This window comes from Hemiscyllium ocellatum, chromosome 13 (assembly GCF_020745735.1).
Source record: "Hemiscyllium ocellatum isolate sHemOce1 chromosome 13, sHemOce1.pat.X.cur, whole genome shotgun sequence".
In the NCBI taxonomy this organism is placed as follows: Eukaryota; Metazoa; Chordata; class Chondrichthyes; order Orectolobiformes; family Hemiscylliidae; genus Hemiscyllium; species Hemiscyllium ocellatum.
Genome location: NC_083413.1, coordinates 34,374,704 through 34,388,473, shown reverse-complemented (window position 1 = coordinate 34,388,473; position 13,770 = coordinate 34,374,704). Strand labels below are relative to the sequence as shown.

Here is a 13,770-nt window from a genome sequence, read left to right as displayed (position 1 = left end):
TGTGGTCCATATGGTTAAGTAATTTCCATGTTCAAATATAAAATGTGACAAGTTTATTCACTTTCTATTAATCATATTAATCACTATTAATCATATTGACTAACAGTAGATAGATATTTCATAAATAGCTTTTGGAAAATGAAAGGAATCCGTTTGATGCTAAATTCTATGTAACCTTTGTGCAAGGTTTCCCTTTTTCATAATTGGCCTCATACCTTGAATCAGGAAAGAACACGAACACACAACTTGTTCATTTAGTTGCTCCTACCCGCATCCCTCATTTCAGTACAATAGATGGCAAGCATGCATATACTGAGGGCTGGCACTGGCCATCTGTCAGTCTCAACAATGGGCCTGTGTAACTAATGAGATAGAGTTACACTATGTCTGAATCTGTGGATAAACAACTCTCCATACCAGGAATGAAGAAGCAAGAAGCTGAGAGGTAAGACATGCATTTGGATAGAAAATGTGTCCGAAAAATCTTTAGCACTATCATTTTATTCAATATCATCTCAAAAGACATAATTGTGTATTCATAGAATTACAGCACAGAAACTTTGTCTATTGGGTTGTGCCAGTATTAGTTTTTTAACGAGACATCATGATTATAATCCAATTTCTCTGAGTTTTCCATAAATCATTATATTCCTCCTTTATAAGTTATCACAAATTTATTTTTCAAGAATACCGCATATGAGTTTTTAACTCACTCAAAAGCTATCTACTTGCACAGAATTAAAATCGGGGTGATAAAATTTATGTCTATAGTCACTTCTTGCAAAGCATTCCACTTTATAATAATTCTTTGTGAAGATTGTCTTAATTATCCTATTGGGCAGTTTTGTCACAAGATGAGGGCCACAGAGCAGTATTAACGCTTGCTTCTAAAGATTAGACAAACTATGGTGGTTCTTAGAACAAAGAGGACTGAAAGAAGTTTAATTGAGATGTAAAAAATTCTGATTGGCCTCGATACAGTGAATGGGAAGGGTCTATTTACTATGGCAGAGAGGTCAGTGACTAGGGGGCTTGAAGTTAAAGTAATTAGTAGAAACTTTAGAATAGAGATGATGAAAATTTTTTTATCCAGTGTATGATAAGGGTCTAGAACTCACTGCCTGGAAGTGTATTTGTGGTGGAAACCCTTGTTTCTTTAAATGGTCTCTGGATATGCATCACAAGTGCATTAACCTGCAAGGTTATGGTCTAAATAGGCCAATAGATACGCAGTGGCAAAGAACTGTTCATTGTTAAGAGTTGATGCCAAAATAGGGTGTTTCACTACATTTCTTCAGGATAAGGGCTACCCCAATATATATATATCACATGAGCATTCCCAAGATTTTTGTTCTTGCAAATGCTTAGTCCACCTCAGACTACATTGAAAGGGTAAATTGTGACAAACATTTGAGCAAAGGGTGAAGCTGGTTGTTTCACACTGCTGTTGTGCAGTAGCAGCAAGAGCTGTAACCTCTACTAACAGAAATATTGCTGTCAAGCCAAAAAGATGTTCTGCCTATTACACAAACAAATAATGTGGTGTATGAATTTCAGTGCTCGTGTGATGCTAGGTATATAGGTTTTATGTCCCAATGACTGATTGTAGTAAACAGCACACCTGTCAGCTGTTTGTAATGGATAGAATACTGACAACAATTCAAACAATCCAGCTTGCGATACTTGGAAGATTGTCCAATATTAAATATGATCAGACAAAGCTTGCTAAGCTATCATGACTTGCTAAGCAATTCATATGAATAATATTAAAAAAAACAATTTAAGTTAATCAGTTGGAATCACACTGTTGTTCATTGCCAGAAGACTGCAAATACTCACATGCAGGGCCTTGTTCTTTGGAAATGGGGAAAAAAAATCCCTGGTGCATTCCCTATGGTAATGCGTTGACCAATCAGAGTTGACATCATGATTAAATCTAAATAAAAGCCTCACAACTAACTTTTCACTATGGAATAACTCTACTTGTCAGAGACCATCTGCCAAACATTCAGTGTCCACTACTCATGCAGGATAAATTGTTCACTTTAGGATTTGGTAGTGCTGCAGTTATGTTCTAGAACATAGAACATTACAGCAGAGTACAGATCCTTCGGCCCTCGATGTTGCGTCGTCCTGTGAAACCAATCTGAAGCCTGTCTAATCTACACTATTCCATTATCATCCAAATTGTGTATCCAATGACTATTTCAATACCCTTAAAGTTGGCAAGTCTACTGCTGTTCTACATCCTTACTACTCTCCGAGTAAAGAACCTGCCTCTGAAATCTGTTCTATATCCATCACTACTCAATTTAAAGTTATGTGTACTAATGCTAGCCATTACCATCCAAGGAAAATGGCTCTTACTGTCCACCCTATCTAATCTTCTGATCATCTTGTATGTCTCTATTAACCTCTCAACCTTCTTCTCTCTAACAAAAACAGCCTCAATCACTTAGCGTTTCCTTATTAGACCTTCCCTCCATACCAGGCAACATCCTTGTAAATCTCCTCTGCACCCTTTTCCATGCTTCCATATCCTCCCTATAATGCAACAACCAGAATTGTACACAATACGCCAAGTGCAGCCGTACCAGAGTTTTGTACAGCGGCAACATGACCTCATGGCTCCAAAACGCAATCCCTCTACCAATAAAAACTAATACGCCATATGCCTTCGTAACAACGCTATCAACCTGGGTGGCAATTTTCAGGGATCTATTCATATGGACACAGGGATCTCTCTGCTGATCCACACTACCAGGAATCTTCCCATTAGCCCAGTACTAAGTATTCCTGTTATTCCTTCCAAGCTGAATCACTCACACTTTTCTGCATTAAACTCCATATATCACCTTTCAGCCCAGCTCTGCAGCTTATCTATGTCCCTCTGTAACCAGCAACATCCTTCCGCACTGTCCACAACTCTATTGACCTTAGTGTCATCCAAAAATTTACTAATCCATCCTTCTCTGCTCTCATCCATTTATAAAAATGATAAACAGCTGTGGCCCCAAAACAGATCCTTGCGGTACTAACAACTGAACTTCAGAGTGAATATTTCCCATCAACCACCATCCTCTGTCGTCTTCCAACTAGCCAATATTTGATCCAAACTGCTAAATCACCCTCAATCTCATGCCTCTGTATTTTCTACAACAGCCTACCATGGGGAACCTTATGAAACGCCTTACTGAAATCTATATACACCACATCAACCGCTTTACCTTCGAACACCTGTTTGGTCACCTTCTCAAAGAACTCAATGAAGTTTCTGGGGCATGACCTACCTTCACAAAACCTTTCTAGATGATTATAAATCCTATCCCTCATAATCCTTTCCAGCATTTTACCCACAACCGAAGTAAGGCTCACTGGTCTATAACTTCCAGGGCTGTCTCTACTCCCCTTCTTGAATAAGGGCATAACATTTGCTATCCTCCAGTCTTCTAGCACTACTCCTGTAGATAATGATAACATAAGGATCAAAGCCAAAGGCTCTGCAAACTCCTTTCTAGCTTTCCAGAGAATTCAAGGTTAAATTTCATCTGGTCAGGGGACTTACCTATTTCATGCTTTCCAGAATTGCTAACACCTCTCCATATGAACCTCAATCCCGTCTAGTCTAATAGCCTGTACCTCAGTATTCTCCTCAACAAGATTGTCTTTTTCCTGTGTGAATACTGACCAAAAATATTCGTTTAGCACCTCTCTTATCTCCTTGGACTCCACACACAACTTCCCACTACTGTCCTTGTCTGGCCCTAATCTTATTCCAGTCATACATGCCAAAAGCTTTATGATTTTCCTTGATTCTACCTGCCAAAGACTTCTCAAGTCCCCTCCTGGCTCTTTTTAGTCCTGATCAGTTCAAGACAAAAAACTTCAATGGCCGGTCTCTTCTTTCAGTAATATTTGCAGGAAATATGAAAATAGATAGTGCAAGTTTCAATAGATACTTAAAAAGGAAAAGAGTAAGAGAAGTGAACACTGGTCATGTTTAATTTAGATAAATGCGAGGTGCTGCATTTTGGGAAAGCAAACCTTAGCAGGACTTATACACTTAATGGCAAGGTCCTAAGGAGTGTTGCTGAACAAAGGGACCTAGGAGTGCAGGTTCATAGCTCCCTGAAAGTGGAGTTGCAGGTAGATAGGATAGTGAAGAAGGTGTTTTCCTTTACTGGTCAGAGTATTGAGTACAGGAGTTGGGAGATAATGTTGCAACTGTACAGGACATTGGTTAGGCCTTTTGGAATATTGTGTGCAAGTCTGGTCTCCTTCCTATCGGAAGGATTTGTGACAATTGAAAGGATTTAGAAAAGATTTATAAGGATGTTACCAAGGTTGGATGATTTGAGCTATAGGGAGAGGTTGAATAGCTGGGGCTGTTTTCCCTGGAGCATCCGAGGCTGAGGGGTGACTTTTGAGAGGTTTATAAAATCATGAAGGACATGGATAGGATAAATGGACAAAGTCTCTTCCCTGGGGTGGAGGAGTCCAGAACTGGAGGCCATATATTTAGGATGAGAGGGGAAAGATATTAAAGAGATCTCAGGGGCAACTTTTTCATGCAGAGGGTGGTACATGTATAGAATGAGCTGCCAGAGGAAGTGGTGGAGGCCAATACAATTGCAACATTTAAAAGGCATCTGGATGGACATATGAATAGGAAGGGTTTGGAGGGATTTGGGCCGGGTGCTGGCAAGTGGGACTAGATTGGGTTGGGCTCTCTAATTGGCATGGACGAGTTAGACTGAAGGGTCTGTTTCCGTGCTGTACATCTCTATGACTCTATCTTGAAATTGAGCCTAGGAAAATAAGCAAATAATGGTTGAACTGAACATATATTTTGTGTCTGTCTTCACTGTGGAGGACACAAATGACATCCCAGAAATAATTGTGAATCCTTGGTGAGAGAGAGGAAGGGGCTTAAAACAATTATGTTCACTGAGAAAATTATCAGAACTAAAAAGTAGCAAGGCACAAGGTCCCGATGGACTTCATCCTAGGTTCAGAACACCAGTGGCTGCAGTGGCAGTGAATGTATTGGTTTTAACTTCTGAAGTTCCATAGATTCTGGAAATGTCCAATCAGATTGGAAAATGACAAAATTAATTATTCTATTCAGGGATCAACAAGCAAAAAATCTCAGGCCAATTAATTTAACATCAGCCTTATAGAAAATGCTAGAATCTTTAGCTAAGCTGTTAGAAAATCTCATTGCAATCAAGCAAAATTATCATGGTTTTGAGGGAGGGAAATTGTGTTTGAATGATCTATTAGAATGCAACTCAGATAAGGGAAAAGTTATGGAAGTGGTGCACTTAGATTTCCAGAAGGCATTTGAGAAGGTTACTACACACATAAGGTGTTCATGGTGTAGTGGGGTAATACATTAGCATGGATAGAGGACTGGTTAGCTTAAAGGAATTAGACAATAAGTATAAAATGGGTCATTTTGATTACTATGTAATATGTACTGAGTGGAGTGCTGCAGCAATCAGTGCTGAGTCCTGAACTACTTACAATCTAAATAAAATTGATTTTTTTGCAAGGACTGAATATATTGTTGCTAAATGTGCTGATGTTGTAGACAGATATGAAAATAATCTAAGAGGAGTCCACAAAGAATTCTAGGACTACAATGTGAATGGACAAAAAAAAAATGGCAGGTAAAGTCTAATGTAGGAAAATGTGAACATAACAACTTTGGCAGGAAAAATAGCAAAGCAACGTACTATTCAGATGGAAAGGGACAGCAGAATTCTGAAATAGACAGAGATGGGGGATGTCTTCATAAATGATTAACAAAAAGTTCATATGGAATTGTAGCAAGGATTAGGAAAGCTAATGGAAGGTTTATTGCAAGTGCGATGGAAAATAAAAATGGAGATATTTTGCAATTGGTGTATAGGACATTATTGAGGCAACATTTAAGAAGATGTATACAATTTTGCTTTACTTACTTAAGGATTGCCTTAATTACATAAGAAATAGTTCAGAGAAGCTTCACTCAACTGATTCCTGGAACAAAGGGTTATCATATAAGGAAATGTTCAGAAGGATGCTTCCCTACTCATTAGACCTCACAAGAAGAAGGCATCATCTTGTATGTTTCAAAAAGGGAAGGGGACTTGAGACACGTATAATAAAATGATACGTCCCCTTGTGGGAGGGATTAGAATAAGGAAATACAGTTTCAAAAGAAAGGGTCTCCTATTTAAGACAGAGATGAAGAAGAAATTTCTCTGAGATGGTCACGAGTCTTTTCACAGAAAGCAATGGAAGTAGAGCCATTAAATACTTTTAAGAGAGGTAGATTGATTGTTGATTAACAAGAGAGTCAACTGGGACATCAGAGGTAGGCAGGAAAGTGCAATTGTGACTGCAACTGAATATATCAAATGCCAGAGCAGGCTTGAGGGGCCAAATGACCTCCTCACACTCCTAATTCCTATTTATTATTCTACCATTGATGATACAGCTTCCTAGCCTGGGCCTTCAATAAGGGAATCTGGAATTCCTTCCGATTTCTCCTAGTTCTCAATCTCCTTTGCTCGTTTAAGATTAGTCTTAAAAAGTTTCTTTTACCAAGGTTTTTATTATCTGTTCTATTACCTCTTTGGGCAGCTTATTGTCAAATTTTATTTGCTAATGTTCTGTGAACTGCCTTAGGATGTTCTATTTTGTTAATGGTGCTATGCAAATACGTCTTGCTGTTGATGCATATTCAAGGTTTGGGTAATGGTTTGTAATTCGGGTGCCGATTGCTGTGGTTGTGGTTTTCCTCGCCAAGCTGGTAAGTTAATTTGCATATGCTTTGTCGCTGGCTAAGTGACATCTTCAGTGCTTTGGAGCCTCCTGTGAAGCGCTGCTGTACTGTGTCTTCTGGATTTTATTTTGTTCCATTCCTGCTGCTTCCGGTTGCTGGTTCCGTAGTTCGTTGTAGTGTCTGGAATATTAGGACTAGGACTAAGTGTTTGTTGATGGAGTCAGTGGATGAGTTCCATACTTCTAGAAATTCTCTGGCTGTCCTCTGTTTAGCTTGTCCTATGATTGTTGTGTTGTCTCAGTCAAATTTGTGCTCCTTGTCATCTGCGTGTATGGCTACAAGGGACAGCTGGTTTATGTTTATGGATGTGGATTGCTAGTTATCTGCCTGCTTGTCCTATATAGTGTTTCATGCAGACACCTACAAACAGAATACATTGCATCATCCTCCACCATTTCCGTCACCAACAAATGGAATACGTCGCATCATCCTCTGCCATTTCTGCCACCTACAAACAGACCCCACCACTGAAGATATATTTCCCTCCCTAACCCTATCCACTTTCCGTAAAGACCATTGCCACTGCTACTCCCTTGTCAAATCCATGATCCCCAGCAAACCACCCTCCCCTCCCGGCACCTTCCCCTGCCACTGCAGGAATTGCACACCTGCACTCACACCTCCTCCAAGGCCTGAGAGGAGCCTTCCACATCCTTCAGAGCTTTACCTGCACTTCCACACGTCATTTACTGTATCATTGCTCCAGATGTGGTCTCCTCTACATTGGGGAGACAGGACACCTACTTGCAGAGCACTTCAGTGAACATCTCCAGGGTACCCACACCAACCAACCCCACTGCCCCTCCCACTCTGCCATGCAGCTACTGGGCCTCCTCCATCACCACTCCCTAGCCACTCGACGCCTGGAGGAAGAACGTCTCAACTTCCACCTAGGGACCCTCTAACTCTACGGCATCAATGTAGATTTCACCAGTTTCCTTATTTCCCCTCCCTCCACCTTATCCCAGTTCCAACCTTCAAACTCAGTACTGCCCTCATGACCTGTCCTATCTGTCCATCTTCCTCCCCACCTTTCAGCTCCACCCTCCTCTCCGACCCATTAACATTATCTCCACACTCTCAGTTACCATACCCCCAGCCCCACCCCCCTCCCTCTTCCCATTTATCTCTCTACCCTCTAGGCTCACAGCCTCATTCCTGATGAAGGGCTTTTGCCTGAAATGTTGATTCGCCTGCTCCTAGAGTGCTGGCTGACCTGCTGTGCTTTTCCAACACCACACCCCCGTCTCTAATCTCCAGCATCTGCAGTCCTCACTTTCTCCTATGTCTCTTATTTACCAATTTATCAACAAATAGAAAAACCCTTTAGTATTTACATTGTTAAACACAGTTGCACTTAACCTTCAAATCCAGCTAGCTGATGTCGGTGTTTGTGTTCTAAATGAGCCTAAATTTTCTCCATCTTATTTGAGTGGGATAGCCTTCTATTATCTCACTTTCTCTCAATCGTTTCCATGCCATTCGCCTCAACTATTTCTTGTGATAGCAAGTTCCACAGTTTAACTTCTCTGTGGGTAAAGATGTTCTGTTAAATTTTGACTTGATTTATTTGTGACTATCCTATATTTAAATATTTTTGGGGATGGCCTTGCAAGGTTCTGTATATGCTCATGATAACTTTCATGCTGTTCAATTCAGTTCCTCTAATAGAATCATAGACTCATACAGCATGGAAACAGACCCTTTGGTCCAGCCAGTCCATACTGACCATGCTCCCAAACTAAACTAGTCCCAACTGACTGAGCTTGGCCCTAATCCCTCCAAACCTTTCCTATTCATAAACTTATCCAAATTCATTTTAAATGTTGCAACTGTATCTGCATCCACCACTTTTCCTGGAAGTTCATTCCACACACAAATTACTCTCTATGTAAAAAGGTTGCCCCTCATGTCATTATTAAATTTCTCTCCACTCACCTGAAAAATATGCCCCCTAGTTTTGAACTTTGTAATTTACCGTATCTATGCATCAATAAGGTTTATAAAGCTCAACACCGTATGCTCCAGTGAAAAAAGTCACAGTGTTTTCAGTCTATTTTATATCTCAAAACCTTCATCCCCAGCAACACCTGGTAAATCTTTTCCTAATCCCCTCCAGTTTAATAATATCCTCCCAACAACAGGGTAACCAGAACTGCACACAGTACTCCAGAACAGGCTTCAACAATGTCCCGTACAACCTCAACATGATGTCCCAATTCCTGTACTCAAAGGTCTGAATAATGAGGCAAGCATGCTAAATGCCTTCTTAACCACCCTGTCTAACAGTGACAAAAATTTCAAAGAATTATGTAACTGAACCCCTAGATCTCTCTGTTTTACAATATTGCCCAGGGCCTACCATAAATTGTATAAGGCCTGTCCTTGTTTGTTTTACCTAAGTACAATACCTCATATTTATCCAAATTAAACTCCATCTGCCACTCTTCAGCCCATTGGCCCAATTGATCAAGATCTCTTTGTAGCCTTTTTCACTGTCCACTATACCACCAATTTTGGTATCATCTGCAAATTTTCATAATGTCTCCAATATTCTCATCCAAATTATTTAAATAAATGACAAACAAAAGTGAACCTTGTACAGATCCCTGTGGAACACTGTTGGTCATAGGCCTCCAGTCTGAAAAACAACCCTCCACCACCACCCTCTGACTCCTAATATAGTCAATTTTGCATCCAATTGGCAAGCTCAGGCTGAATCCCATGTGATCTAATTTTACTAATCAGTGTACCATGTGGTACTTTGTCAAAGGCTTTACCAAAGTTGAAGCTAACAATGTCTACTGCTCTTACTTCATCAATTTGTTTGGTTACTTCCTCAAAAAACTCAATCAAGTTTGTGAGACACAATTTTCCTTGCATAAAACTATGCTGACTACCTCTAATCAATCCTTGACTCTCTAAATACATGTAAACCCTACTTTCAGAATGACCTCCAACAACTTGCCCACCACCAATGTCAGACTTACAGGTTTATCATCTTCAGGCATTGCCTTACAGTCTTTCTTAAACAATGTTTTGTTCATTTTTGTAATGGGCTTATTAGAGTGTTTTGCTATTTTTGGAATTTGTGAACATGATCATTTTGAAAAGGCCTACTAAATCTCCCCTAACTTCTCTAGTACCTGAAAAAAAAGCGAGGAGTTTTGAAAACAAAAAGAAAATCACCTTCAAGATAACTATTACACTGCTAGAGAAATGCTAACTGAGATGTACCCAAGAATTATACTGCACCAATCGTCCTGATAATCAGATTTTCTGAAAAACAAAAACACATTTCATTAAGCATAGCTTTTGATATTTGCTCCAGTTTATCATACAAACCACCCCTTCTATGCCAACTGGTGCCTCAGTCCTCCTGGCATCTCACAATAAGCTTGACTGCCGCTAGCCCTGGGAGACATGACACAGAGAGTGTCCTCATCTTGCATTAATTGCTCAAATTGAAACTATGCCACATCTCTTGAAGCTAGATGTTGCTCAGTATCCCTTTGATATGATAATGACATGCTTCTTAGCAGATGAATATGCAAATTAAAAGCAGTAATTTGGTGGCATGCACCTGCCGACACGTAACGCTATGGTCATGTGCTCTGCAGCAACTCTAACCGCACAAAAGCATCTCGGTGGTGAAATTAAATTCTAATGTTGTATATTTTAAGCAGATGCTTTACCTCTTGTTACTAAAATGCCTATTTGGCAAAAATTGCTGCGTGAGAGTACTCATTTCACATGTATGCTCATAATTTGGATAACATTTCATTTATGCAGGCTGGGTTAAAAAATAACTATGGTTTTTAATGTTTCTACTTTAGTTTAAAGATTACTTTAGTTTAAAGATTATGAGAACGGCACACAATATGGAAATGTGATCTAAAAGCAACATGTTAATAGGTGGCATGTGGTGAAATGTACAAATGTAGCACAGGTATGAGTGAAATTAAAAATCTAATATCAAGCACATTACATATTTCCATAAACCTCTAATCTTATCATATCATTTATTTTTCAAAAAGTAATCTGAATATTATGAACAGAGTTTTGTAGTGATGTGCAACTTACACACATTTGATTAATGTAATAACACCATACCTGTTTGCTCAAGTATTTTCTTGAGATAGCATTGAAAACTTAATATGACGATGAACATTTTAATTACTGTGCACTAATTGCTGTTTTTATTAGTGCTTTAAAATGGGAATTTTGGAGTTGACTGCAACATACGTTTGGCACAAAGAGTTGAAAAATCTGAAACTCTCAAATGTATACTGTCACAGAGAAAGTATTTTCAGCAATGCACACTAGAAAAAAATAAAAACACATTCACATTGGAAGCCACTGATGCAGCTCTTCAAGCTGAAACAGGCCAATTTGAATGACGCGTCCAATAGATCTGCCTCCTGGCTGGTTACCATAACAGTGAACAGAGACTGGCATCCTTACTGGCCATGAATGCTGATTTGTCCAAAACTTATAGCATTGGACAGAATAAGATCCCAGCTGCAAATGAATTTTTCAGAGGTGTTATTGCTCACACAATATTCTTTTTTTAATCTTACACCACTCCTGTAATACCATTTTGTTACTGTCAACTAAAACAGCTGACTTATCATCAAGCTATTCTGCCAGCTTTTCCTTTTAACCAGAATACAGAACAGTGGCAAAGGAGATAGCATCAAATATTCTTCATATATAAACAAGTATATTTAACATGCATCCATAGGGCACTGTCATGTCCTCCTTCCCTTAATTGTGGGAATGCAATTGAACAGTTTAACTTAGCATTGGTCATTCACGCACTATACAAAGAACAGCAGAGTGTCACACTGAAAACTCCAGTATGGCAAAAATACCATCTGAAGTATAAGCTATACACAAATTCTCTTATTCAGAGAGCTTGGTTCAACTTTAACGTCCGTATAAATCCTAAATAAAAAAATTACAATACTATAGTTGAATAAATCTTTATTTCCAATGCTTATGCAAGATCAATCTTTTTGATTCTCTCAGGCACCTTGCATCTTGCCAGGAGCTGTATATTATTCAGCTCTTTTTCTTGAATTGGCATTTCCATACAAAAGTACAATGTACAATAATTTTCTTACTTTAACGTTAACAATTTTGTTTTGGCAGATAATGAGAATAAGCCACAATATCAAAATCAACTGACTTTACAATGAACAACTCATCGCTGGTCAAACCAGGTATTCCCAGTTCCATGTCTAACCTCTGATACTTTATTACTTGTATTCAGTCAACAGCAATTATGTGAACAAAAGAATAAACTCTTACAAAATAGAAATGCTAAACTAACGTACAATTCTTTATAAGTTCAATATTTACAAGAAGAGATTGTATTATCTACAACATGTTTGTAGTTGTTAAAGAATCAGAATTCTATATGTTCCATTTAACGGACAAATTCTATCTCTGCCATAACTCCTCTAGATAATCAATTCCTAACAGTGTATTTCTCTCAAGTGGCATGCGTGAGCAAAACACTTACCATCTAATCACTTAATGAAAACTAAATTAAATGGACTGCTGCTCTGTCAGAATGGTAAAACAGAATGAGCTCAGGATGCATTAAAATGTTACATCTGAGCAGAAAAAGTGAGAAATCAACTGCAAAATAAACAAATACTGTTTGCACTAAACTTCTCTCTGTTACTGGCAGAGGTGTGACTAAGTACAAAATTACAGATGGCATATCAACACAACTTTCAAAACTTGTAATTTCAATAAAACATCGTTCATAAAAATTATAACATTTGAGAAAAATATATTGTTATTTTGATTGACTACTTTAGAAAATGTAGCCAGAATCACATCTCATTCTGTTTCCGAGTCACTTGTCTAAAGATAAACAATCATAAAAGTTGTGGCACACTGTCAAATCTTTCCTGTATAATAGCTGCTAACTCAGATAATGTATCTTAAGTAGTGTGCACTTATGTTAGACATATTCAGGAAAGTGCAGCATATTTTACCAATAAGAATCCATGTAACTTATTTGAAATCTGGATCTGAGTCAGGGTCTTGTCATCTGTCAGATGACAACAGAAAGCTTGTGCTTTATTTCCAATTCCATCACTCATTTGTTTTGTGCAAGGAAAAACTATCAGGCTTACCACCTCTACCTCCATGTACTTGTCAAAGCTTTGACAAGGAGTCACTGGTCTATCAACCTTGGTGACCTGATTCTGTTTATCATACTTTTTCCTTCAATGCACATTGCATATTTTTGAGTTTCAGCCCATCCAAAACATCCCAGCTCGCAATATATCACCCACAATACTTATCTGACTGCTAATTCCCCACCCTCTTTCCATCCAGGTGGGTGACCCTGTGAGCAAGCTACGTGGCCTCAACAAAGAAGTACAAGCCTGTTAGAAATCAAAAGTGCAGTCAAATATCAAACCTGGAAGGCCTGGAAGAGATCATTTTCAGATCACATGAAATCAGGATGAATTCCATCAATTAATTTGTTCTGTGTTTAACATTTATTTAGTGCTCAATATCAGTTTATGTACTGAATAGTAATAAATTATCTCATTAACACATGTATTCTGTTTCTGATTCTGACATAAAACATCATTAACATGGAGGATCAAACCTCCGTGTCTAGTTTCAAAGGGAAGTGAAAGAATATACATCAAAACCCATTAAAGCTCATTTGCCTGTTTGACAAGATAACTTTATGCTCCACCCATTTCTAATTTCTAGTATTGATAACATTTAGAAATAATAACAAGAGAAATTAAACTGTCACCATTTTATAGAAATCCTATGGGAAATGTAACATGCAAAGTCCTGAAGACCATGTTTATCCATAATACAAGAGAAGGTGTGATAAGGATTGACAAAATGGATACATAACTGACAGGTTATTTCTTTTAAACATAAAAAGATTGAAG

The 13,770-nt window shown here is 38.5% G+C and overlaps 1 long non-coding RNA gene across 1 annotated transcript; it reads left to right on the top strand.

Moving 5' to 3' along the window:
- Positions 1-352: 352 nt before the first annotated feature.
- Positions 353-13,511, top strand: LOC132821508 (uncharacterized). The gene is made up of 3 exons (XR_009645323.1): positions 353-445; positions 11,987-12,057; positions 13,190-13,511. It is a non-coding gene; the product is annotated as an uncharacterized LOC132821508 (long non-coding RNA).
- Positions 13,512-13,770: the final 259 nt, after the last annotated feature.